Source organism: Cryptomeria japonica, chromosome 2 (assembly GCF_030272615.1).
Source record: "Cryptomeria japonica chromosome 2, Sugi_1.0, whole genome shotgun sequence".
Classification (NCBI taxonomy): Eukaryota; Viridiplantae; Streptophyta; class Pinopsida; order Cupressales; family Cupressaceae; genus Cryptomeria; species Cryptomeria japonica.
Genome location: NC_081406.1, coordinates 325,189,144 through 325,216,629, shown reverse-complemented (window position 1 = coordinate 325,216,629; position 27,486 = coordinate 325,189,144). Strand labels below are relative to the sequence as shown.

At 38.2% G+C, this 27,486-nt stretch overlaps 1 protein-coding gene across 1 annotated transcript in view; it reads right to left on the bottom strand.

Moving 5' to 3' along the window:
- Window positions 1-27,486, bottom strand: part of LOC131027202 (glucan endo-1,3-beta-glucosidase 8) — a 46,882-nt gene that overhangs the window by 2,401 nt on the left and 16,995 nt on the right. The gene's annotated exons all lie outside the window — the stretch shown is intronic.

Genomic DNA, 27,486 nt, shown 5'->3' with positions numbered 1-27,486 from the left:
TGAGAAGGAGGATCATGATATGCTTGAGGATATTATTCTTGATAAGAAATCTTTACTATCTAGTTATAAGGCACTGCCACCAAAGAGTTTAGACAAAGAAGAAATTTGTAAAATGTTTTAAAGATTCGTAATTCCTTATGATGATAACAAATGATCAATTATCACGCCACATACAATACTCTGATGTACATTACATTCCTATTTTGGTATAAAGTGTAGTTACCCAAAGACTTGCATCCTAACCCTTGGTACTCATATACCATATTGAAAACATGTCCCTATCTAGGATGCCCATATGGGGATACCTCCAAACATTATGGGACTTTAAATGAAATTGCTTTGCATCTCTATACAGCTCCTAGAAGCAACCATTGAAAAATGGAAAAATTTTGATAGAGATTTCTCAAATATATAAAATAAATTATATTGGGCTTTCCTACAGTGTTGATATGTGATTGAAAAAAATCTAAAAGTACTAAATAAAAGCAACAAAAGTTATAATTTCTAAATGTAATTCTTATCAAAAATCGCAAATAGGCAATAGTATGATAGAAGTAAGAATAAAGCTCACGAAGTGAAGTTTTATCAATTGATCAAAAAAGATAATCATCTTCAAGAATCCCCATACCATCTTTTTAAAACAATGGCATTTCCCTCTCAATCCATATCTACCACCTCCAAGTGAAATTTTAAAATCTAATTGTTTATATCTTAATGATGATTATCAAATATCAATAACTAATATTTGATTATTTGTAGGAAAACTTAGCAAGTACTCAATTGGCTTGTTGTGACTCACGAGTTTTCCAACTAGCTACACCAAGTTAATGCAACTCACATGCCAAGTCAAGGGCAAATGAGGCCAAGTAAATGTATATATATATATATGCATCTATACATATATATAGATTCATATATATGTATATATATGCATATACATATATGTATATGTATATATATATATGATTTCATTACATATATATTGATATATATGTAATGAAATTTTATAATTTTATATTTATGCATTTCTGTCTTTTCTATAGATTTGCCCCCTTACACATATATATGCTCTCACACTTTTTTTTATACAATATTTCATTACATATAGATTGATATATATGTTATGAAATATTATAATATTATATTGACTTATTTTTAATACACATTTATTTGTCCGTTATTTCTCTTTGCATGTTTTTATTAGTTATTTTTGGTGTTCCATTTTTAAGAATTTGTTTGCATTTATTTCTATCATATATTTATTTATTCTTTTTATTCTTTGCGTGTTTATATATATATATTTCATTACATATATATTGATATATATATGTAATGAAATATTATTATACTTTATTTATGTTTTTCCTAGTTTTCTATGGTTGGGTGTCTTTCTATTTTTATTTCCTTCCTCGTTCCGCGTGCTTTATTTCTCTCTCTTCTCTCATCTTTATATTCAGTCTAGATCTGCAAACTACCATCTTTCTCATCCTTTGAACTCCCATCCTGATGATGAATCACGGAGTGTGATTCGAAACGTTGATGAAAAAAAAAAAAATCACACAATCGAATCCAGAAGCATCAAAAAGCTCAAAAAAATATTTATTCTTTTTATCTTTTTTTTCTTTTGTGGATTTACAGTGGGAAAATTACAATGCTAGCACACCAAATCTTCAAAGGCTATATGTGTTTTGTCCTGGCCTTATGGTGCTTATGGTGTGAACATAATTGGAGCCTATTGCATTCACACAAAGAAGAGAAACAAGTTGACCCAAGAGTGGCTTAATGCACTTGTTTTCATTTCAGCGCAACCTTTGCCTTCAAACCAAAAAGGTGGAGAGTCATTCTCATGATGCCATTGACTTGGATGACATCGATCCTTTTGCTGATTGGATTGTCCAGCAACATAATGATGTCCTAATTACTAATGAAGATCTTGCCAAATAGGAGAGAGCAGCTGTAGCAACAAAGTTGAATGCAATGGAGGAAATGAAGACACTTTTGAGGAAACAATCAGTTATCATTTTGATACCAACTTACCTTGCAATTCAAGGCCCAAAATAACAAAGTTAAATTAGAGGATGAAGAGGAGATGTAGATTGTATTTGACCGTTTTTTGACATATCATCATATGTAAAGAGTTATAATGCTGTTATACATTTTTTTTCATAATCTCGTTGTATTAGAGCATATTGTTCAATTTTAAAACTTCAAAAATTTCAAAATTTGAGAGCTTGAAGATCATATGATATATGTAGTGTTAGAACCATGACAAATCAATAATCAAATTTGAATATTGTGTTCTCCAAATGCATTAATTTATTTTTTGTGTGTGATTATGAGTTGCCTTTTTTGCTGCATTTTGCCAGGTTTTTTGCTGAGCCTGGAATTCAAGTCAAATTTTAGGGCTGTCAAAGTTCATGATTTCAAACTTTGATTTCAACACATTAAAATGTAAATATTTTTATTTTTAGCATTTGTCTTTTTACATTCTTTAAAGGTGCATATCCATTGTATAATTTCTTTTTCTGAATTTATATTTATATTAATGTTATTTTCATTTTTTTCATCTCCAAATACTCATCAACTACTTTTTTTGAAAATGGTGTATTGTTACTGCCTCCATCTCCTAGTAACTATGGTGTAAAGCTAACAAAGAAAAATACTAAGAAGTTCTCTAAATTCAATATTTTGCATGTTATTTAAATTTATTTTTTTCTCTTTTATGTCCTGAGTTTTTGAGAATTCACAAATGCAAGTCCAAATTTTGGCATGCTAAGTTTTTGTTGGGTCCTAGTTTTTGAACTATGGTTGATTGTTCCAAATTAAACAGTATCCCATGGGAGGCATCCCACCCCCACAATTTCCTACCATTTGAATGGGACAAAGACTCTAAAGAAGTATACTCTATCATGCCTCCACTACTAGCAGACAAGCGACATGTCCAAGACGTCTACCTAAGAGGGGATATTTCTAGAGCATTCCCCTAATTTGGAAACTTCAAGTATATGTCAAGATGCCCCTGAGATCCACAAGGGATTTGTTGTCATCCCTCAGATACACCATAAATACCCAACTCCCCTACGTCAAATAATTGAAAAATGATATTTTAAAAAAATTTGGCATTTTTTTTATATTCAGCCCACTAACCATAACCTTAATAGTTTATGAGCTCCACACACACACCCTAAGCACTCAACAAAAGCTATAAATTAAGATCCCAACCTCATTCCAAATCACTATCAAGCTTCAACAACATTAAGCATGTTGCAGCAAGAAGTTGCAAGAGTGAAAGAATTAGGATAGGAAAGTGAGCAACAAGTGTGAGAGCAGTAGCAAAGTCTTCGTCAATTGATTGAGAGCATTAGCCAAGATATGGGGACGCTAATGCACCTAGCCTTGGAGAGGTGTATGCATACATTTATAGTATGCTTGGCCAAATGAAGGCCATTGTACAAGAGATAAACCCCACATTGCAATTCTATCAATATATTCAGTCAATCGCTCAACTAAGGTAGGAGAAGCTCAACATGCCTTAGCACATGACTATCTATGTAGTGGTGTTGTGACCATTTCACACATCGCCCCATTTAAATGGGGACCCCCTCTTTTTTGCTCGTTTTTGCTCGCCTTTCGCTTTGCTTTTTAGGGTTTTGGTTTAGTTTGTTAGTTGTCTGGACCAGGGTCAAGCCTTAGGGTTTCTGTTACTGTGTTTTCAAGCCAGAGTCCAGTCCAATTTTGAATTTGAGAGCTTCCTCCCGAGGGATGCGATTTTGGAAATAAAGTGAATTCGCCAAAGGCTAAGTAAGTTGGTCTAGTTTCAATTGGAATTTTGAATGCAGAGTCCAAATTTGTCGAAGTGTGAATGATGAGATTTTGATTTTTTGTCCGATTGAGTAATTTTGACCAAATTTTGAAAATTTTGATAATTGATCCCGGGCATTGGAAATGACTTGTTTTTGCCTTGTGAAGTGATTAAACTACCAAAATCTTGATATTTTGGCCTGTAGGAGCAAAATCACTCCTGTCCCTCAGTGAAGGACTGGAGCTTGTTTCTCAAGATTTTACTGTCTCTGCAGGATCAAGACAAATTTTTGACTGGAAATGATAAAGGGAGGCATGATCTTTCCGTTGAATATAATTTGAAGAATTTCACAAGCATGGAAATGTGCCAGGAGCAAAAATCGCTCCTGTCCCTCAGTGGAGGACCGGAGCTCAAAATCAAACATTGCCTTGTCCTTGCAGGATTCGAACCATTTGACGATTTGAGGAGATCAAAGGAAATATATTTCATCATTTTAATATAATTTGAAAGCACAAACATGAGGAAAACTTGATCTAGAAGCTAAATCGCTCCTGTCCCTCAATCAAGGACCAGGGCGAAATTCAGTGGTAGCTCCTGTCCCTCTCCCAGGGGCCAGAGCGAATTTCCTCATGAGGCATGTTTTGGGCAAAGATCAAGCAAGTTTTGAGTTTGAAGCAAGAAAGGAGGATGAAATGAACCCGTTGAAGACAAATTGAAGATTACAAGACATCAATAGGAGACTCAAATTGGCCTAGGCGCTCCTATCCCTCAGTCAGGGACCAGAGCGATTTTTGCCTTAGGTCAATTTCTCGCCAAGTTTGAACAAACTCCCGGCCAAGGATGAATGAAAAGGTGCACAACGAGTCTATTGAAGATAATTTTTGAAGTTAGCAAAGTGTGATGGAGCCTATAAGTGAAAATTCGCTCCTGTCCCTCAGTCAGGGACCAGGGCGAAATGGTAGCTATCTTGCCTTCCACCCAAATTCAAGTCATTCCTAGTCAAAGTATAAGGTGGCAAGGACATTTTGAGGTGTCTCGACGGAGAACGAAGTATCAAAGACCGCCAAAGATGAAGGATCTGCACTGAAATGCCTAAGTTCGCTCCTGTCCCTCATCAAGGGACCAGAGCGAAAATGTTCAAATGAGGCCAAATTTGGGTTGCCATTCACATTTTAGATGTTTGAAAGGGAGTAAAGAACATCATTTTGAGCCTTGGAGATAATTGCAAGTTAATATGATGAAGGATTTATACTCTATACCCTAGTTCGCTCCTGTCCCTCAGTCAGGGACCAGGGCGATATTCATTTCACTAGCCAATTCCTTCAAAAATCACGCCAAGTCAAGGACGTACAAGGTTACACAGGGTCTAAGGTGTCTTGAGAAGATGATATGAGAAGTAGTTAAACGTCAAAGGGTGATCAAATTGAGTCAAAATGCTAGATCGCTCTTGTCCCTCAATCAGGGACCAGGGCGATTTTCATCAAACCACTTATTTTCCTTCAAAATCATGACAAAGCAAGGGTACACAAGATCGAGAACATCATTTGGAAGGTGACAAGAAAAAAAGTGAACGTCAAAAGATCGCAAAATTGAGCTAAAATGGAAGTTCGCTCCTGTCCCTCATCAAGGGACCAGGGCGATATTAGTCACAAAAGGCACTCATCCACAAAGTCAACCAAGTTTGAAATTCCCAGCAAACATGCCAGTTTCAACGTGAAGATGGAGGTTTTGAAAGTCAAAGGCAAAAGAATCAAGGCTAAAATGCAAGTTCGCTCCTGTCCCTCAGTCAGGGACCAGAGCGATATGGTTTGTATCTTTCCACCTCTCCAAGTTTTGGCGCTAAATCATTTTTGAATTTTATTAAATGCTAAAAATCGATAAATTTAATTAAAGATAGCATTTAAAAAATAGCGCAAAGCATTAATTAATTAATTTTTGCCCTTTTAAAAAATCGAATTAATAAACAAAGGCATTTAATTAATTAATTATTAATTTAATTAAAAATCGAATTTGAGTGCTTGGATTTAAATTCTTACAAAGTCGGCCTTTGGTTTTATTTATAAATTGTTTTAAAATTGCCTTATTTTGCAAAGTCGGCCTTGAGGTAGTTGTAAGGGTAAGCGCCTATAAAGGGAGGGTGATAATTTCGTTTTCAAATCATCATTTCACCTTCATTCATATGCGATTTTGAGAGGACAAAGAGGAGCGAATTTCATAAAGGAGAAGTGCGAGTTTCTATTCAAAGTGGTGCGAATATCATCAAAGGGGAATACGAACTTTGATTGGAGGTGAGGCGAATTTGCTATCATCAAGACATTGAAGACCCCTTCCAAAGGTGGCGAATTACTAAAGAGGACCTTCATTTGAAGAGAGATCACGTGGGAAAGCTTCAAATTAATTTTTTGCCTAGGCGATTTTCTTCATTTTGCATTTTAGAGTTAGCTCTCAAATAAGGTATGGCGATGTGATTCCTTATTTTGAATTTTGATCGTCATTGCCTTAAATTTTGAATTTTGAAATTTTGAATCTCAGTGGCTCAATCGTTTTTTTAGGAAATGATAACTCAAGGACTTATCATGAAGTTTCCTAAAATTAATATCTAATCTATGTTATACATTGCAAAATCTAGTTTCTTATTATGAAATGTTGTGTAGGTATGGCGACCCCGAAGGCGGGAGCATCCACCAGTCGTCCAGCTCTCATGAAGGAAGATCAAAAGACCGAAGAAGTGGAGACCAAGATCGTGTCTAAGTGGAGCAACATTGGAGATACCAACTTGGGTAACTTCAGTACGAAGAAGTTTCGAGAGGTCCCTTACATTGGCAAGCCATCACCTGTCGCCCGGAGGATAATTGAAAGTGGCATCATCAAGGCGGCCGGCTTCCCTCCAGCAGTACAGTGCCATGAGTTGATGATCGAGTGTGCTCGTCATTATGATCCTCAGTCCAAAACGATCGTGTCCAAGGAAGGAAACACTTTGGCGTATCTTTCAGAGGAAGCTATAAGTGAGGCTTTCCATCTTCCAGAGCACAGAGATATGGTCTACAAGAGCATAGAAGGAGCCAGGTCCATGTACGAAGATGATCCAGATGCTTGCTTAAGCATCATCAACAAGAACTGGTTACTCAAGAGTCGTCCTCGCCTGAGCAAGATCCCGAACACACCACATAGGATCGATTTCCAGGAGGAGTACAGAGATTTGATTACAATGCTCAACCGAGTCACGGGAGCTCCTCAAGCCTTCTACTTTGAGAGGTGGATGTACTACTTTATCCAGGTGATAGTTCAGAGAAAAGGAACAATTCATTGGGCTAGAATGATTAGCCATTGCTTGGACGTACAATTGAGGAGACTCAAGGCTACCAAGTCCTTCCACATGAGTTCATACGTCATATATGCCTTAATCAGGAGCTTTGAGTATGCAGGACTACCTCACAGAGGAGTGATTGGAAGAGGACCCGGCGAGGTCAGGGTTTGTGATTCCTATGTTCATTTGCATCATCCGCCAAGAAGCAACTACAAGTTAGTTAATGATACCTTCACTATGAACATCACGAGGACGTTGCAAGGCGGGATTCACAACAGATTATCTCAGGATGCACAGGAACTAGTAAAGAGGTACAGTGCTTGGTTTATCCAATTTCCGAAGTTTACTTATATCAGAGTTCATGGATGTCCTTCACCTCCATACATGTTGCCGAGATATCCGACAGACAAAATAGTGTTACTTGAGGTAACAAGACAGTTGGCAGCTTATGCGAAGGCATTCAGACACAGACATGGAAATGGAGTTCCTGTACCTATCATCTTAGGCAATTCAGTTGAGGTATGTCCTAATGCTTTAGCCATGGATGACGCAGAGAAGGAGTTAGCTTTGTATTCTTTTTCATTCTTTGCTTTGAGAGAAAGCTTTGATCCACATGGATATATAGAGGAGACAGTCGATAGGAAGTTTAAGCATGAATTTCAGATAGAAGATTTTATGATGAATCTCCTAGACGATCTTGAAGTGAAAAGAAAGATGCATTCTAGATTGCCTTTGGATTTCATCAGGAAATGCAAGATTTACAGAGTGGCCGACCAAGCTCAGGACAGTGGCAGACATCTCCAGTCATCCTATGACCGAGAAAGCAAATCAGTAAGGTTAGATTGGAATGAGCCCGAGGTCGTGGATCTAGATGCTTTGATGGCTTCAGTCTTGTCTTGTACTCGCAAATGGGTTGATGTGCAGCATCAGAAGTTGAGAGAGCAAGGCATAGCTATGACTTTCACTTTGGAAGAGAAACCAGCCGAAGGTGGAGCTAGTGTAAGCGAAGGTAATCCTAATCCCAGAAATGCAAGTGAAGGCAACCTTCGAAGCGCAAGTGAAGGCGATCTCCATCCAAGAGGCTCGAAGAGAAAAGAGAGACCTGAGAAGAAAGAATCTTCCAAGAAGAAGCAAGGGGCCAACCGAGATCGTTCATCCGGCACATCTTCTCGACAAGAGAAGAGGACACTTGAAGTGGAAGATTCTATGGAGTCAATGGTACAGAATGATAAAGAAGGACAGGCACCAGGTGGATCTCTTCAAGACAATGAGTTGCATGAAGATGGGGAAGATAATGAAGTAACATCTCCTCCCAGAGAAGAAGAATTGCTCAAGGAAATACAGGTTAAAGAGACAAGATCTGCCATCCCAGATTGGTTGAAGGAAAGATTAACTAGGGTGATCGTGATTGAGGACGAAGACAATGTAATTGATTTGGAGAGCCTTGTCGGACATTCCCAGGAAGTGACAGAAAAGAGGAAGGCTACCAAGATGTCCAAGATGATTAGAGATGAGACTGGATCCAGAAAGTTGCAAATAGCTACGCCGGCAGTGGACAAGTATGAAGGTGAGATCCTAGCAAAGGAATATGATATAGAGACATTTGAGCTAGGTCCATCCACAACCGAGCAGACACTAGATGATGCCACCGATTCATTCGAGGCCTTGAAAGACAAGCTTAGGGAAGAAATGGAGAAGAATAGGAAGCTTGAGAGAGAGGTTGGTGCATGGAGAACATATTTCAGCCACCTCAATCAGCCTTTGGGACGTCAGGATCCAGCAAGATCACCCGTACAGGCACTTCCCCTTCAATCAATTAATGAGGCAGAGAGGTTCAAGAGTATGGTCCAGCGTATGAGTACTTGGATGGACAAATCTCATACAGTTGCCGTAGAATTTGTAGCAAGGATGATGAAGACTATTCATAGGGCTATCCAGGTTCTTGAGATCATCCACAACTTGATGATAACAGTAGCCACTTTTGCTCATACCAAAGATGTTATCATTCCTGTCTTGAAAGTAATCAGACAAACATCAAGGAAGGTCTTAGCACAGGAAAAGATCATGGATGGAGGACCTCACAGTTTGCTTCAGTGGTCAACCTTACTCCAGATGAAGAGTGTTCTCTTTGAGGACATCAGTACTAGATGTAGCCATGTTGAGGAGGTGATCAATCCGATCCAGGACAGAGTATTTGAGGTACTACGTACCATTCTTAGCAGGAGGATCGAAGTTGAGACAGATGTGGATTTGCAGGAATTGGAGGATAGAATCAAGGTCATCTTTTGCAAGGACGCTAATATCACAGATGAACAACAGGACCAGATGTTTGCTACCATGCTCCTGATTGAGAAAACTAAGGAACTTGAACCTGAATGGGACGCTACTCTTCTCGAGGCATTTGATCAGGTCATCCACTTGGAAGAAAGAATGAAGAATCTTCCCGAGATTCCAATTGCTGAAATCGAAGGAATCGTGTCTAGATTCATTGCATATGCTAAAAAGGAGCATTGGAAAGGGAATAAGATTCTAGATGAGAGGTTATTATAGATGACATGGCACCTTAGTTGTCATTGGTTTATGTCTCCTAGATTTTCGTGCCAAATTTAATAATTGGCTATGCATTTAATGTTGTGCAATAAAAGGGGAACTTTTGTAATAAAACCCTAATTAGGGTTTAGGTGTCATAATCTTGGCCATTGATCTGCTTTTTGATCTGGACCGTTCATTGTAATTGAGGATGCTATTTATACCCTCATTTCTTTTCATTTTAAAGAAAGGAAAAACTAGAAATTAGAGAGAGTTAGAAATTATTGATGTATTAGAGAGATTAGAGTTTAGAAGCAATTTACTTTTGTAGCAAGATTGAGCTTTGAGAAAGGAATTCAAGCAATTGTTGTACATGATGGCTTTGAGATCAATGAAATATTGAAGTTATGGTGTTTTGTTGCAATTCTTTTGGTTATCTTCATGGTTGTTCATTTTCCTTGAATCATTCTCAATCGAAGTAGTGTGTTAATTCGAAGGACAAAGTGTTGGACTTGATCTTTGGTAAGATTCGTTTTCCAAACCACTAGCTTCTTGCTGATTGTAGGAACACCTTGCGTGGTCGACTGGAGATATTTGAATCGTTTAAACCTTCAATCATTGTTGTATCTTGGATATGTACCTTCGTGGTAGTGTCCTTGGTCTTTGATGTATTGAAAAATCATTTGTTACCTTAGAAGATCGCATCAATTTCAATTGAATTGTTAATTTATGGCAATATTGAAGTTGGTAGAATCTCACCAAGTCTTGTCCACATTGAGTCATTCTTAGGGTTAGACTAGATTAGACCTCTTGCAAACCCTATCCTTTTGATTTTTTTTGAAAAGCTTGTTTAGTTTAGCAAAATCTTCGGCAACGTAAGGCCCCTTGATGACACAGCAATCACAACGACCACTGGTGCTTATCCACACGTAGAGACCCTACTAAAAAGAACATTGGAGTCATCCTAACTGATCCTTCTTGCGAAAACTTCAGCAGTTAGCGCCTTTATTCAAGAGAGGATAAGATGCCTTTGGGTATTTTATTCTGTGTATGATTATGTACAAAATACACGTCAACAAGTGGTAAAAGCAAAGGCCTAGTAGAATTATCTCCATGGAGGATGCTGAGATAAATGCAAAGTTCATGAAGGCTATTTAGAAAATGTACAATGTTGAGGGTGTCACCACCATTCATACTGACTGGGCAAAATTAGGCACCCTTAGGGAGCATCCAAAAGAGGCCAAGATAGATAGGTATATTGTAATGTCCCCTTTTGGAATCACAAGTTTAATAAAAACAAGCAACATAATATAGTTAAAGAAATAACTTTACCCAAAGAATGTAAAAGCAAGATAGATCCTGATTGAGACCCTGCAATCATGTTAGACTATCATCAAAAAATGCAATTCATAAAATCAATCATTTCTACTAGGGTTAAAGGGCATATATTCATAACCATCTTAATCATATAATATCTATAATTCATTATAGGATTAAACCATAACAGGGCTTGGATAAGGAGACATCATAGGGTGCTCGAAGCAATCCTCACACTAAGCCCAAGAGTCTATATACCATTCCTCTTGGCCCCATGTGGCATTCCGCCATCCATCCTTCATGGGGTGGTGTACTTAATGGGGAAGCTTGTACCTCCCCTCCCTACTCATGCCACCTTATTCACCCTCCTATGATTGAGACTTCTTTAAATCCATTCCAATAATCAACCATGTTAGAGGTTGGAGGGGAAACCACAATAGGATGCCCGAAGCATCCTTCCCATCTAAGCCCAAGGACAGGATACACCTTGCCCCCCATGGCCTCATGTGGCAAGTCACTAGCCATCCACCATGAGGTGTTGTACTTAGAAGAGGACCACATCAATTTCTCCCTCTTGTATTCCCTTCCTTACCTCCACAATGATTTACTTGTAGCAATTTGATGAATAAACTGGGAAATCTAAATATTTCACTTCCCACAACCATCATAGGAATTGGGGAGGATAACACAAACGGTGCTTGACGCCATCCACAACTAAGCCCAAAGGCATAGAGCATCCAACCAAGACAACTCGACCCCTTGGCCAACAAGTGGCAGGAACATCCAACCAAGACAATTCCATCCCTTGAGGTGGTGTACTTAGAAAGGAAACTTGTATCTGCTCTCCTAAATGCATCTCCTTCCTCACATATGATTGTTTCCTTGGGAGAATAAATAAATAAATTAAGAATCTAGATTGATTAGCATTTCACACATCACTAACTATACCAAACTCAAGAAATTATATGTTAGACGATACCTTCATCATGCATACTGTTGTATTGCAAACACGCATTCCCCATTCCAAATGGGGACCCCCTCTTTTTTACTTCTTAGGTTAGTCGTTTTCTTAGTTTGCTTAGCTTGGCAACATTTTTGGGTTTTTTTGTCTCCAGCTCCTAGAAAGGTAGTAATGTCTTGTCCAGTTGCATGGGACAGCATTGTTCAACCCATTAAGTGTGGATTCCATCCTTGGTAGGGTGATGTTCAAGTCTGGAATACGTGAGTCAAGTCAGAAATTCCTAGGTTGAGACGTGAAATGAGGAAAATGCTAGGTATGGAAAAATCAGGACAAAATTTCCAAGGAAAGTGATACTTAGACAAGGAAAACTCCTTGTCAAGGTCGGATTTTCCAACCATGACAAGAGAGAAAAATTAAGGAAAATTCCTAAGTTGAAAGATGGAATTTCAAGAAAAAAAAAAAAGGAAATTCCAAGAGAAATCATGGAAAATCATGAATAATGAAAGAGAATTCCATTTCCAAGTCATGGAATACAAGAAATTTCCTTTCCATTGCATAGAAATGTCACAAATTCCACCTCCTAGTCGAGTTAGCACTCAAGGAATTGCCTATCAACAATTGGAAAAATTGCAAATTCCCTTCCTCAATGTGGAAATGCACTCCATTTATTCCTTCTCCATGGTGAATTTGAGCTCAAGATTTCTTGTCATAGGTATGGAAATATGGAAATTTCCTTCTGGTCTTCCACTTTTGCCAAAAAAAAAAAAAAAGTGGATTTGCGCTTAACACTTCACAAATTTCCTTTCCAAGACTCATTTGTGCTCAACAATTCCTTCTCCTAGGCAAATTTCCACTCTAAGATTTCCCCTCCTTCATTAAAGAAGCGCTCAAGACTTCCACTCCTAGGTGGAAATACGCCCACAATTTCCTTGCTTATATGAAAACGCGTCCAATACTTCCTTGTTCATGGTTGATATGCGCTCAAATTCCTTGTCAAGGGTGAAATCACGCCCTCAAATTTCTTGTCAAAGCTGAAATTGCACACAAGGAAAAAAAATTCCCCCCTTCAAATTTCACTCATCAAGGGTATAAGCAATGTTAAGATAACATTTGCAAGTCGGCTGCTTGAAGGGAAATTAAAAAAAAAATTCAAAACATCATAAAAGTCGGCCTCGTTAGGAATAGGCAATGTTTGAAGGATGATGGGCAAGTCGGCCTTATAGGAGATGAAGGAAAAAACAATTTAAAATACTAATCAAGGTCGACCTGATTAGGAATGATGGATGAACATGTATATATAAAGGATCAAAATGCAAATCATTGTCATCATTCAAAACCCAACTCAAGTGTGAATAAAAGGCAGATAAGTGCAGAACAAAGGGGCAGAAAGTGCAGGTCCAATATTGAAAAACCAATTCAAGAATTTCCAATATTGAAAAACCAATTCAAGAGCAAATTAGCAGAAGAGCAGAAGTCAATCATCACAGCAAGCATGTGCAAATCTTGTGCAAGGAAAATCAGGTCTAAAACAAAAATTTGAAAGGGCAAGGAACCATCCTCCATAGCTGACCCTTATCACAGAAGCAATTGAAACATGGAGCCTCTATGAATGTAAAACTAAAGAAGTCATTTCACATTAACTCATAGCAGAATGAGAGTGAAATTAATGACAGGACAGATTGGCAGCGAATTTCACCAGCAGGTGGTGCAAATTGGTTTAAGGAAATCAGATTCAAGTCATAATTTTGAAGGTGAAAACAGGAAAAGGTTGAAAGATGACATTGTGAAGAAAAATTAATAATTCGTGCACATACCTGAACAAATTTCTTCGCCAATTCCAAATTTGAACATCATTTCCATAGGAATTCCAGGTGTTGAAAGTGCAATTTTCAAAATTATCAAGTCATTTGAAGATTTCCTAAGAGGTGAAAATCAGGGGTTTTAGAGGGGTTTATGAGGTGAAATTTGTGAAACAAATGTTGAACAAGAATTGTCATATAATATCTTTTGGAATTCCACAATGTAAATCAAGAATGCAAGAAGTTGAATTTTCATTATCTTATCACAATCCTCTTGTATTTCATTTGTGTGTTCAGGAATTTCATTTACTGAGGTTTTTATTCACCATCATAATCCAAGATTTCCTCTTTGTCTTTTCAGGTTTGATGTGGGCAATGAGGTACATGGAGCATGGAATCAAGGACTTCACCACATGGAGGAGACAACAAGAAGATCAAGGTCAAAGTCCAAGTCATGCAGGAATGGGAAGATGATGGAAAATGAACAGGTGGATGGAAGAATTCAACAATGCAATGAGGAATCAAGGTTCAAGTTCGAGAAAAGACAAAGATGCAACTTGGAAGACAACAATGCAAGGATAGACAATATTCACACTTCAGGAAGGGGTCCAAAATGAAGACAAAGAATAACAATGACCTTGGATTTCCTTTCCAAGATCAAAGGGAAGAACTCAACCATGTGGATGAAGACAAGGACAACATGAAGGGAATCACAAAAGATGAATTCCAAAGGATGGAGAAACATTTTGAGAGGTCCAGGGATGATAATGACAATGCAAAATGGGAACATCACAAGAAGAAAGAACTCCAAAAATGAAGATGAAATGTACAAGGATGATCAAGGAAAGAAGATAGTTTCAAAATAGTTAATCAAAGTTAGAAACTTGATCAAGATGATGCAATTTGGGAATATGGACCACGTCAACAATTGGATGATGTTGAGTATCAAGAAATATCTATGTTGATGTGGTGCCTAATCATTCTCAACCAACCAAGTGATGCCACGTCGACATGTCCAATTTCATTGAATCCGACTCATTCCAAGGAAGATCAAAGTGACATGTGGAATTATATTTAAATATTATACCTCACCACACCTCACTTCTCATTGGTTCTAAAAAGGGAAATGTGACCAAAGACTTGTAATCATATCATTGGTCCAATATCAAATGTAAGTGGTGGTAGTTGTAAATTGTAACAACCCACATTAGGGTTTTGTTCTCCAAATCTTGGCCATTGATTTCAAATCAATTTGGGCCCTTGAATTGTAATTCAAAGTCTATAAAAGGCTTGGCCTTCTCATTTGTAAAGGTCAATATTAGAAGTTCATAATTAGGAAGTGGTGGAGCAGAATAGGAGAAGAAATTGTTGTGAAGAATGTTGTGTTGTTCACCAAAAGTGATAACCCAAGACACCTGCAAATCTATCTATGAGATAGCCAATCTCAATCAATGAAACACCTCAGGGCTTGGACAACATAACATAGGATCCTAATGATCCTCCTGCACTTCAGGTTCTGCTAGACCTAGGGGGGGACACCCTTTTGATGCATTGAATACAACAATCACAAACATAAGACTGCATCAACAATGAGCAGACAAACCATTCCACAAGCTCACCAAATTAGGAACACACTACAAATTGGCTAGATCTGTATAAATCATAAATGAAAACAGAGCTTGGAATGAGAAGAACACACCCCTAAACATAAAGGGAAATAGATTTATCTTTTAAATTGTTTGATCTGAAAGACATCCCCAAACTTGTAAGACCAGTGCCTTATCCAAGGGCAACAGAGTCACACATCAAACTATAAATGAAACCTTATACTGCAAATCCATCTTCATTATTAAATATTCATGCATTTATTTCCTTGCATAAATGCATTACTCAGCTCACTCACAGAAAATATCAAATCCAGACACTATATTCCATTATTCATGATTTATTACAGAATTTAAATTCTTCCTTGAAGAATCCCTGCAAACAATCACAATTACCTCCTTGAGATAACAAATCTCATCCTCCTTGAGGATCTGATCTGAATATAATGAAAATACAAATCCAGAGACAACTTCTGTGTGAATTTGTGCATGCCTTACATACACAAGAACCTGCAGCTAAGAACACCTATAGCAAAGAATCGAACTCCATTACTGAAAGGATAACCCTTCTCTGTACAATCTGGAAGAATACTCAGAATTGAAAGCCATGAAGAAATGGAGCCATTCTCCAAATTTCTGGAACCCTTACAACTGAGAAGAATTGAGAATAAAAGGGAGAGGGAACCAAATCAAATCTGCAACTGAATTGCCAAGTGTCTCCTCTCTAACTGAATTTTGTTCCCGTGGAAACTGCTTCCAAAATATCCCACATTTGTCAAAATTAACCTCATAATTGGATTCTTCATTCCGAGAGCTTTCCGGCGATATATAACACTTTATATTTCGGCCAAAATTTAGACCCTGGGCGAATTAATCTCCATTTGTGCTCAATCATTTAAATTTTTCGAATTTTAATATAGTCAGAACTATATCATTTATTCATTTTAAATTTGATTTTTGCCTCCATTTGGTCCTGACGCTTTTGCCACGTGGCGGGGTCTGATTTGCTGATGGGGTCTACTAGGCGCCCCCTGGGATGACACCTCATCACTGCCACGTCATCTGCTTTGTCACTGCCACTTGGCCGCCACGTGTACACCACCTCAGTGCCACGTCATTGCCACTAGACTGCCACCCGTGCACCAACTGTGTGCCACATCACTGCCACCTCACCGGGACCCGCCTGCTGGACCGCTAACTGTACCAGCCACCTAGCTTTCGCAACTTCGCGGGGTGTAACTCGCGTGCATCTTCCTTTCGCGAAATAGCACGCACCGTTGATCCATCTCGAACTTGCTCACTCGTTAAGTCGGCCTTCCTCTGCAAAATTTCGCATGTCTACCTCGGGAAGCGTGCCTGCGTGGGGTCCACCTAGTCGTCGCTCAGTCATCTCGGGAAGCATGCTCGCGCGTGGGCCCGCCTTGGGTGCCATCAAGCACCAACCGTCAAAAGCCTTTATGGCTTAGACATATTACTATTGTGGAGCTTTATATTTAAATATCAAAAAAGTTCATTCCCCAGCCAATGTGGGATTAAGGCTTATGCCTGGGACTGCAAATTTGAAGCTTTTCTCTGTGACTTTAATGGCGATTTTGGATGTTGCTGAAGATTTTGATGGTCCTTTTCAATGCCACAGAAGGAGGAGTTACTAGAATTTGTTTGGAAATCTCATGCTGCTACCAATTCCATGTCGATCTGGAGTTTTGAATAAATCTAAAAAACCCCCAAATGTATTTGCCAAAACCATGCTCCACGTGAAAGAGGGGTTTATGCCTTTGAACCAGCCGATTTGCATTTGTTTCATTTCTGCAGATCCTTCCTCATCACCAAGGAGTGCTGCAGATCGCCATGTTTTAGATGACTAATGTTTTAAATACTTTGAAAACTCCCACATTCCTTCTCCACCATCCACGCAGGGGATTGTATTACTGATTCTACACCTGCGACATGCATTTTCCATATGCCAATGAATTTGGCTATTAAATGCCTCCCCTTTTAAACGCAAAGGATCCACGAGGAGAACTGGGAAAAGGCTGGGATCCACTTGCCCACGTCAATTACCAAGCTTATGATTTGCCTCCAAAATGCTACAGCAGAGGGGATGATGACTGCAATTTGATATATGCTGGAGTTTGAAAACCTTTTAAATGCCTCCTCCACCATCTATGTTGACATCCTCGGCATACTTTCCAGCATACCACACAGCCTTGTTAGAGGAATATGGGGGCACGTGAGGAGAAGGAAATTTGATGCAGTTTGCCATTGAATTCGGTTGAGTGTTGTTTGCTGCTCTCAACGCCCAACCAACACTCTTCTTTACTCCATGATACTTGTTGTTACTTTAGCTTAATGTTTTAACCTTTAATCTGCCTCCCCCTTTTCTTTACCACGTGAGCTGCTAAAATCTTTTGAAAACCACTTTAGCCACCATGCTGCCTTGGAGGTCTATTTTGCTGCACGTGAGGAGAAGGAGATAACTGGAATTTGCTTGTTTCAAAAGCTCTTGTAACTTCAAGACATCTGCCAGCCCATACTTTATTTAGTCTTCAACTTAACATCCTTCCTCATCCACGACGCATGGGGTTTTATTTGGCATTTGATTTGGGGCTTCCCGAAATCTATTCACCATGCTTAAAATCTAGATTGTATCGCCCACACATCAGGGATACATCTCGTGAAACTCAAGTCAATGGACTCTTTAGTGATGGCGTGACAACAATCGCATATGTTTCATTGCCATACATGACATCAACCCGCTGAAATGCACTGAAGTTATAAAACCGCTGAACATTGCCCATCTCAATATGTTGTATTTTCCTGATTGGGATATTGTCCACAAAGAACACAGTGATTTCAATTCCAAAGAACGCTATACTCATGGAATTCAGTTGCGGGATCGAACTATAGGTGGAATCTCTCTTCTCGGCCTATATGAACACTTCCATTCCCATGAACATTGGTCCGCAGAACGTTCAACATGAACAAATAATGACACTGCTATGCAAGCCTATATCTTTATGCATCATAAAGTCATGCACTAAGAGCATTTTCGCCATAAAAAATTAATGCACGGGCACGAGCCAAGTCGGGCCCCAAAGTGGGTCCGACTAAAAACAAATTTCGTTTTCAAGCTACTGGCCTCTGGAATATCTTCACGGACCTCAAAAATGGGAACAATCGGCGTCGTTTTTAGATCATTAATCCGCATTTTACAACCTTCAAGCAATTACGCCACAATTTTCGCATTTAATCGCGAAGATGTAATTTTCAAACCTGTCAAAACACCTTTCTGGAGCTCGCCATCGAACAGGCGTGTACTTTGATATACAAGCATGAACACTGCCAAGCGGTTTTTCAAGACGAGTCCCGAGCAAAGAGATATTAATTTCCGAAAATGCCCAACTGGCTTTGTCGACACTGCAGACCTGATGAAGTCAATGCCCTGGCAACACATGACGCCTTTCTCAAAAATATCAAACAACCTCCGTGGGTCCTCAAATTCGGAACATAGGTACCTTAAAGTACATATTAAAACTTGGAAATCTCAGTTCGATCACCAGACTGACAGGATGCAAATGGTGCACTCACCAAAACAGCTACATTAACTGATATAACACTGAAAGTACGGATAACTACATTTGATGGCAAAATGAGCTCTTTTGAAAACCGATCAAACGGATTGGTAGAGGCTTGAAATTTGAAACATAGCTCATCATTTATACTGACATTAGCCCGGAATAAACATTCTGACATGACACTTACTGAGGCAACTTTTATACTTATGCGAAACAGGGCTCCGACTAGCTGTCGAAACAGGGACTCGCCAAAACATAGAAACTGCAAATGGATTTGGCTTCAAAAACTAAGCAAATGGATTCGTTAAGACTTGAAAATTTGCGAGCTCACTCACATTTATGCATAGAATTGAATCCATTTTGAATTTCTCCATGACGATCAACAGGGCAAAAGATGTAATCGCTCAAAGAAGACTACTCCATAAAATCTGCATTTGTGCCTAAAATGCACTTCCAGCTCACCCCTCAAAATGGGTACCTCATAAACTTATCCAAACTGAATTCTGAAAGTTGCACATCACTGAATAGGCCAAATGAAAGGTGTGGGACATGAATCCCGAGCCTTACCCTCTGAAAATCAACCGGCTCCATTTTGCCCCCTTGCTAACTAGGCACTTCAAACTAACTTATTTAGATGCCTTTCTGACATACAGAGCAAAATTTTGAAATGGGCCTATAAACTTGACTTAATTTTAATCAGTCCCAACATGTTGAAATTAGTACATAAGTTCCATTGAAGATATGGTGGATCTTTGTGTCTTGTTTCTGCATTCTGCATGGTTTCTTTCTGTTTCTCAAATTTAGTTAAAGTTCATTGGTTATGATGGTGATATGTGAAGATATTTGATGAATTCCTTGGTTCATACCATTGGTGATTTGCTGATTGCATGTTGCTTTGCATGATTAGTGTGAACCTCATAATTGGTAATAGTTTGATTGTGAATGTTTCGTTTGGATTGCGCTGGCAGGGTATTTGAATGCACGTTTGCAATATGAAAATATTTCACTACCTTAGAAGATTGCACTCTTTCTATGGCGTTGTGAGCTATCTCTAGTCAAGTAGAAAGTAGTTCCATAAGGAATTTGTCTATCTAAAGCATTATCCATTATCAACATTATCCTTAGATCTTAAATTAGATTTCCTATCCCTTTTGATCTTTCTTTGTTTGAGGAGTTAAGTTAGTTTCTAGTTCCAACAAAGCGTAAGTCCCTTTGTGATACCAACAATTTCAAATCATTTCAATTTAGTCTATCCAATTTAATTAGTTTCTAGTTCCAACAAAGCGTAAGTCCCTTTGTGATACCAACAATTTCAAATCATTTCAATTTAGTCTATCCAATTTAAATCTTAAGACCTGACTAAAGAAACCTTGGGGTAGCCTTACTTGATCACATTGTTTAGCATATAAGGTTTCCTTGTTCAAGAGAGGATAGAATACTTAGTATTTTATTCTGTGTTCAAGGTGTCATAAGAAACACGTCGACAAAATTGACGCTAGGAGGGCATGATCACATGAACGTTGGAACTTATCAATTCATATTTGGAAGTTATCTTAAGCCCCTCAATAGAATTACCACAAGAAGGAAGGTGAGAACGCTGGATCATCAATTGGATTTGCAAAAGGAGGAAGTTCATGTTCAAATCTACCACAAGCTGGAACCAATATGAGCTTTCAAAAATCAAATTTGAGATATGCTAATCACTTATATGTTGAAAAATCCAAAAAAAAAATGTAGAAAATTTGAAAATCAAAAAAAATCAAAAAATCAGAAGTTCCAAAAAGATTTCTCAATGGATGGGCAGCAGTTTCATGACTCGTATGACCAAGAGGATAATCATGATAATATTCTTCAGCTTTGGTGGACTTTGAATGCACAACTACATCCTAGGAGTTTGTCCAAATTTGCAGTACCAAGAAAATGTAGAATCCATGAGACAACTGAGCATGATGAAATGCACTGCTTAACCTTCTTGTCAAGGATGGAGTTAGCGCTACAAGGAAAGATCATCTTTTGGGATGTTCCCAAACTAGTGATACTTGACGAAGCCAATGTTTTCAATATTCTAGAAAGTAATGACGCATTCACAAGATATAAAGGGAGGACTGAGAATCACTTAAGTCTTGACAATGGATTATGCTTAGAAAATATATTGCTACCTCGTTGGTGTAGGATTCATAATACAGCTCACTCCAAGTTTACATGTTCATATGCGAGATGGCAATCAATCAAGTTAAAGTTCAGTTTGGGTTACCAGAACAGTCAAGCATAGTAGAGGAGTGCACTACAGACAAAATTTGGAATGCATACCCATAACAAATAAGTTCGGCATCAAAAGGGGGATGTGTTGCCACATGATCTGATGGTAAGGGGCATGAATTGTCAAAAGAAAGAATGATTGAGCCGGATGACTAGTGTATTGCAGTTGGGGACAACTTTGCACACCTTGCACCCAAGGAAGAATGCATTGAAATGGAAGATATTCAAGTTAGCAAGATAGTTGCAAGTGATGATCAAGGTTTGGAGCTGTTGAAGAAGAAGATCTACAAGTTATTGCTATAAAAGAAGATCATCCAGAAATTGAAAAGGAAAACTTAGGTATAAGCAACTTGAAGGATTGTCATGATTCGCTGTCACTGACTGCTCCATCCATCAAGGAAAAGAGAATGACTCAAATCAATTGCAAGAAGAAGAAATCTTTAACGAGTATCCAATTTTGCAATAAAAGGAAGATCCAAATGAAGAATTGCAAGTTGTCACCAAAGGTTTGGATGATGACGTTTCAGGCATCTTTGGAGAGCATGAACAAAATGATAATGGAAGCAAAGAATGAAGAGCTAGTCAAATTGGTGCTACAACCAGAGATTGTATTCGAAGAACAACTCAAGAAGATATTAGAAGATCAATCTATCAAAGAGGCCTTAGTTTTTGAGGATATGCTTACAGAGCTGCACAAAGATGCATGATTTATGCAACATGAAGATAGACAAATAGAAGAAATATTCCATGCTCCTGAGTTCAACTTTGGGCCTGCATTTCTCACTAATGAATATGATGCTAATGCAAGAGGAAGGATACATCATCAACTTCGACCTCCTGAAGTTGTGGACGACAAACAAGAATGTTCGTTCGAGGAAAAAGCACGCCAAGTTGTCTCTTTCCTTACTACTAGTTTTGAAGGTTATGAATTTGATTACAGAAATCTAGGAAAAACAACTTGTGTGTGGATAAATCATGGACCCAATGGATTGCCTCAATTGCTAATATTGCATGATCTTTTCGTTGAGCATGAAAGTTGCATAGTGAGAAGTCATTTCTCTAAATTTAAAGATAAATTTGCAAAACTTCAAACCATGACTTATGCCCCGTTACCGTTGCACATTTTGAGAAATAATGTGAGGTCTTATATATACTTAGGCCCTTTTGAATCTTGTTTGCTTAGTTTCTTTTTCTGCATTAGAATAGATTTCCTTTCCATCTGTTTTAGTTTAGTTTGCTTTATTTAATTTAGTTGTTGGTCTGCCTTGAGTCATTTGGCTCAAGTAGTTTTAATTTGTTTTATTTAGTTTAGTTTAGTTTGCTTTAGTATTGTCGTTGTTTAGTTTTAGTTTCTTTTGTGGGAACTTTGTTTGTGAGAAAGGCATTGTGTTGTTTTTCGCATACGCTAACATGATTCTGATCTTATGTTTGGTTTAGTTCTTGGATAATTGTTTATGAAGTTCATTAGAATCCGAGGTTATTCTTCTCTAACATTATCATTTGTTTAGGATTTGCCCTCGACTCAGAAGGGAATCATCTGTTGTGTCTTAATACTGAATCTTTCAATTATTATATCTTTTACATATTTAATCAATCGTTTCAGTCGTTGTGGTTTCTTAGGAGAAATCGTGGCTAGTGAAAAATCCTAAATCCTACTTCAGTGCCACTGCAATTCTCAAACCCATTATGAGCTTCACTGCTTAAGAGTAAAATTGCAATATGAGATAAGAGAAAAGCAGTATCAAAAGAGAAAAGAAAAAGACAAAAAAAATGAAAAAATGAAAAGAAAAGAAATATCAAGGTATATGGCTTTGGGAATTTGCGAATATCTCCATCGGAGCTATGGACACATGGCTGGCAATGGAGCAATTTTTGTGAGAATTATAGCAATAACTTCATCAGGGCTCTAGAAACCTGACTGAAAGCGAGGCAATGTCCAAGATGCTTTTGAAGTTAGGACTTTTCACGTAGCTTGTTATGATGGATTCTAGGAGTTACAATGGTATTTTGAGATTGAATGAATACATTTTGCACACACATAGGTAATCAAAGACGAAGTATCCTGATCCAATTTGTGATTTTTCTTCCCATTTGAGAATATTTCCTAATCACTTGATAAGTTGGAAGGAATTATCCAAAGGTTCTATGTCTGGAATAAGTCTTTATCATTGAAATGTTCAAGAACATTTTTTTCAAATTGGCACTATGTTGTGTTGCAAACACGCACGCCCCATTGCAAATGGGGAGCCCCTCTTTTTTGATTCTTAGGTTAGTCGTTTTCTTAGTTTGCTTAGCTTGGCAACACTTTTGGGTTTTTTTGTCTCCAACTCCTGGGAAGGTAGTAATGTCTTGTCCATTTGGATGGGAGAGCATTGTTCAATCCATGAAGTTTGGATTTTGTCCTTTGTTAGGGGGTTGTTAAAGTTTGGAATAGGTGAGTCAAGTCAAGAATTCTTAGGATGAGATGCGAAATGAGGAAAATGCTAAGAATGGAAATATCAGGAAAAAAAAATTCAAAGGAATGTGATACTTAGACAAAAAAAATTCCTAGTCAAGGTCAAATTTTCCAACCTTGACAGGAGAGAAAAATTAAGGAAAATTCTTAAGTTGAAAGATGAAATTTCAAGAAAAAAATCAAGGAAATTCCAAGAGAAATCATGGAAAATCATGAATTATGAAAGAGAATTGCACTTCCAAGTTGTGGAATACAAAACAATTTCCTTTCCATTGCATAGAAATGTCACAAATTCCACCTCCCGGTCAGATTAGCGCTCAAGGAATTGCCTGTCAACACTTGGAAAAATTGCAAATTTCCTTCCTCAATGTGGAAATGCACTCCATTTATTCCTTCTCCATGGCAAATTTGCGCTCAAGATTTCTTGTCATAGGTATGGAAATGTGGAAATTTCCTTGCTCAATGTGGATTTTCGCCCAACACTTCACAAATTTTTTTTCCAAGGCTTATTTGCGCTCAACAATTCCTTCTAAGCAAATTTCCACTCCATGATTTCCTCTCCTCCATGAAGAAGTGCTCAAGATTTCCACTCCTAGGTGGAAATGCACCCACAATTTCCTTGCTTATATGAAAATGCACCCAATACTTCCTTGTTCATGGTTGATATGCGCTCAAATTCCTTGTAAAGGGTGAAATCACTGACGCCCTCAAATTTCTGGTCAAAGGTGAAATTGTGCTCAAGGAAAAAAATTCCCCACCTTCGAATTTGCACTCATCAAAGGGTATATTTCCTCTCCTCCATAAAGAAGTGCTCAAGATTTCCACTCCTAGGTGGAAATGCACCCACAATTTCCTTGCTTATATGAAAATGCACCCAATACTTCCTTGTTCATGGTTGATATGCACTCAAATTCCTTGTAAAGGGTGAAATCACTGATGCCCTCAAATTTCTGAACAAAAGGTGAAATTGCGCTCAAGGAAAAAATTTCCCCACCTTCGAATTTGCACTCATCAAAGGGTATAAGCTAGGTTGCCAATTCGGGTTCAGGCATTGATTCGGGTCCGAAGAACCGATACGCCGATACGGCAAAATTTTGAAAAGGGGTTTAGGTTCATTAGTACAAAAACATGTAAATTATATATATTTGTGCAGCCTATAAGCATGAATTAAGATTAGCATGTCACATAGCATCATATAAACAACAAAACAAACATAAACTTGTAATCATAGCATCATGATCATACCATAATAGCATCATATACATCAAGTTTAATATCAAAATGACAAAATATTCAAGTATCATTGTTTCAACTTTCAACAATATAAAGTTTAATCATCAAATGGATCAACTAATTCATCCTCCTCCTCCTCCTCCTCCTCATCATCATCATTGACATTGACATTAGATGAGCCAATGCCACTTGCACTTGCACTATAAGTTTGCTCACTCTTCGACTCCTCAAGTGTCAATGCAAGAAGCTGAGAAGCGGGAGCATCCAAATCAGTATGCTCTGGCTCTATATCCCACATCTTCGTTTCCCCTTGTGTGTAGTCACGTTGTTTGTGTGAAAGAAGACGTAGGTTGGAATGCACATATACTAAATTCTCCGCTCTTTTTGATAGCAACCCATTGCACTTTACTGAGTGGATGAAAGAGTATGTGCTCCAATTTCTTTCTGAAGCAGATGAACTAGCAACCTATGAAGACAACGTAAACTATAAATAAACTTATGATAAATTTTAATTAATTTAACTTACTTGTGATAAAACTTTTATAGCGAGGGGTTGTAGGTGTTGGAAGCATGCACCATGGAAGTACCACCAGCTATGAGCATCCTTCTTGGATCTATGACGAAGTGCATCAACACTTAGACCATTCCCATTTGCGAATTCTATTAACTCATTTGTAACAATATCTCGCAAATCATCATCAGGATATAGTCTAAGAAATGCTGCCTCGTACCCATCATATACTTCTAGATCTCTCCATGGTGGAATCCTTCCCGGTTTATCAAGAAACTAATTGCTATAGTATTTTGGTGTCAAGGCATAGGCAAGAAGATGCAAAGGAGTGGTCATCTAAGTCTTATTCCACCTTTCTACAATAATTGCTTTCACTTCTTTGAAGAATTTCTCCTCGGGGTCATTCTCTTTTGCATTTATAGTGAACTTTATTTTTTCAAGCATTGAGTCAATGCCATCATAAATCTCACCAATGCAAGGCCTATCCATGTCGGTATAGCGAATCATACTCATAATGGGCTCAGTGATACTTAGGAGATATGTAACAAGATCCCACCATTTCTCATTCAATATTCTCTCCCTAATTTTTTCTGCCCTCTCACTGCTACTCTGCTTCCATATAGTCCAATTGTTGTTGATCACCATATTGCATAGTGCCACTCTAACTTTCACAAGTCGTCTTAGGACGATTGTGTTTGATGCAAAACGGGTCTCAGCAACCTATTACACAAATTAATGCAAAAATGATTAAAAAATAAAGCCAAACTTTAGAGAAGAATACACAATATAGCTTACACAATGATATTATGAACATTGAAATTTAAAAAAATCAGAAAATGTAAAATTAAATTACTATTTCACTTACCTTCAATAGCTAAAAATTTGAAAAGGATCTAAAAATCCCTTGAGACGTGGTGGTTTGTGATGAACATCTGGATGTCCTCAACCTTTGCATACACATCTCTGATCCATTTTATTTCAGTCCCAATCCTTTGTAGCATAAGATTGAGTGAATGGACCGCACAAGGTGTCCAAAAGATGTGATCATAGCGTTCCTCAACCAGCAAACCAGTAGCTCTACAATTTCTTGCATTGTCTATTATGACTTTGACAACATTACGGGGTCCCACTGACTCAATGGCAGAATTTCTCCAATAAATTGGCCATCTTTACTTGGCCCTCACAATCCATAGCTTTCAAAAACATTGCCCCTTTAGGGGACACCGCTATGACATTGATCAAGGGACGATTTTTAGCATCTTTCCACCCATCTGAAACAATTGTTACACCTGTCTCAGCCCATGAATCCCTTATGGGTTTCAATGCATCTTCAACCCTCTTCACCTCTTTGTCCAATAATGTTCCACATACCTTCTCATAACCTGGGCCCTTATACCCTCTTGGAGCTTCATTAACACTTTTTATCATCTGCTTCCAACATGGGGAGCGAACACCATTGAAAGCCAACCCATTTGCACAAATGCACCTTTATACATCTTGGTCAGCAATGTCTCGTCTCATTTTGAAATGCGGTTTCTAAAGGCCCCTTTGTTCTTTTGTGTGTCAAGGGTAGTTCACTTTCGGGTTCATTTGTGGAAAAGAAGGGGTGGTCTTCTACTACAACATCGGGATTACCCCTTGTTTTCTTTGGTGTGGTTTGATTCAATCTACGAGCTTCTCTCTCTTCTGCCTCCTCATGCTCCCTAATATATTTCATCACTGTCTCATCTGGTATAGGTTTACCATCTTTTCCAGGGCATTTTTTGATGCCTCTTCCTTTTATTCCACACAAATGGCCTACCACTTGTAGTATCCCTTGGCTAATCTGACCCTGTTTCGCTTATTTGAACCCCAAGGAATATTGTCAAACACTTGGCATACAATGTTTGATTCTCCTCATATGCAAAGCCCTTGCCAAATATATATAGTTGTTCACCTTTCTAAATTCCCTTCTATAGAATCCGAACTACTGTAGCGCACTGTTCACGCACACTATTCACATGCACTGTTCACGGCACTGTAATGCACTGTTCACGCACACTATTCACATGCACTGTTCACGGCACTGTAACGCACTGTTCACGGCACTGTGGCAGCAGATTAGAAAACTTGAAATCCGTTGTCAATAGCTGCA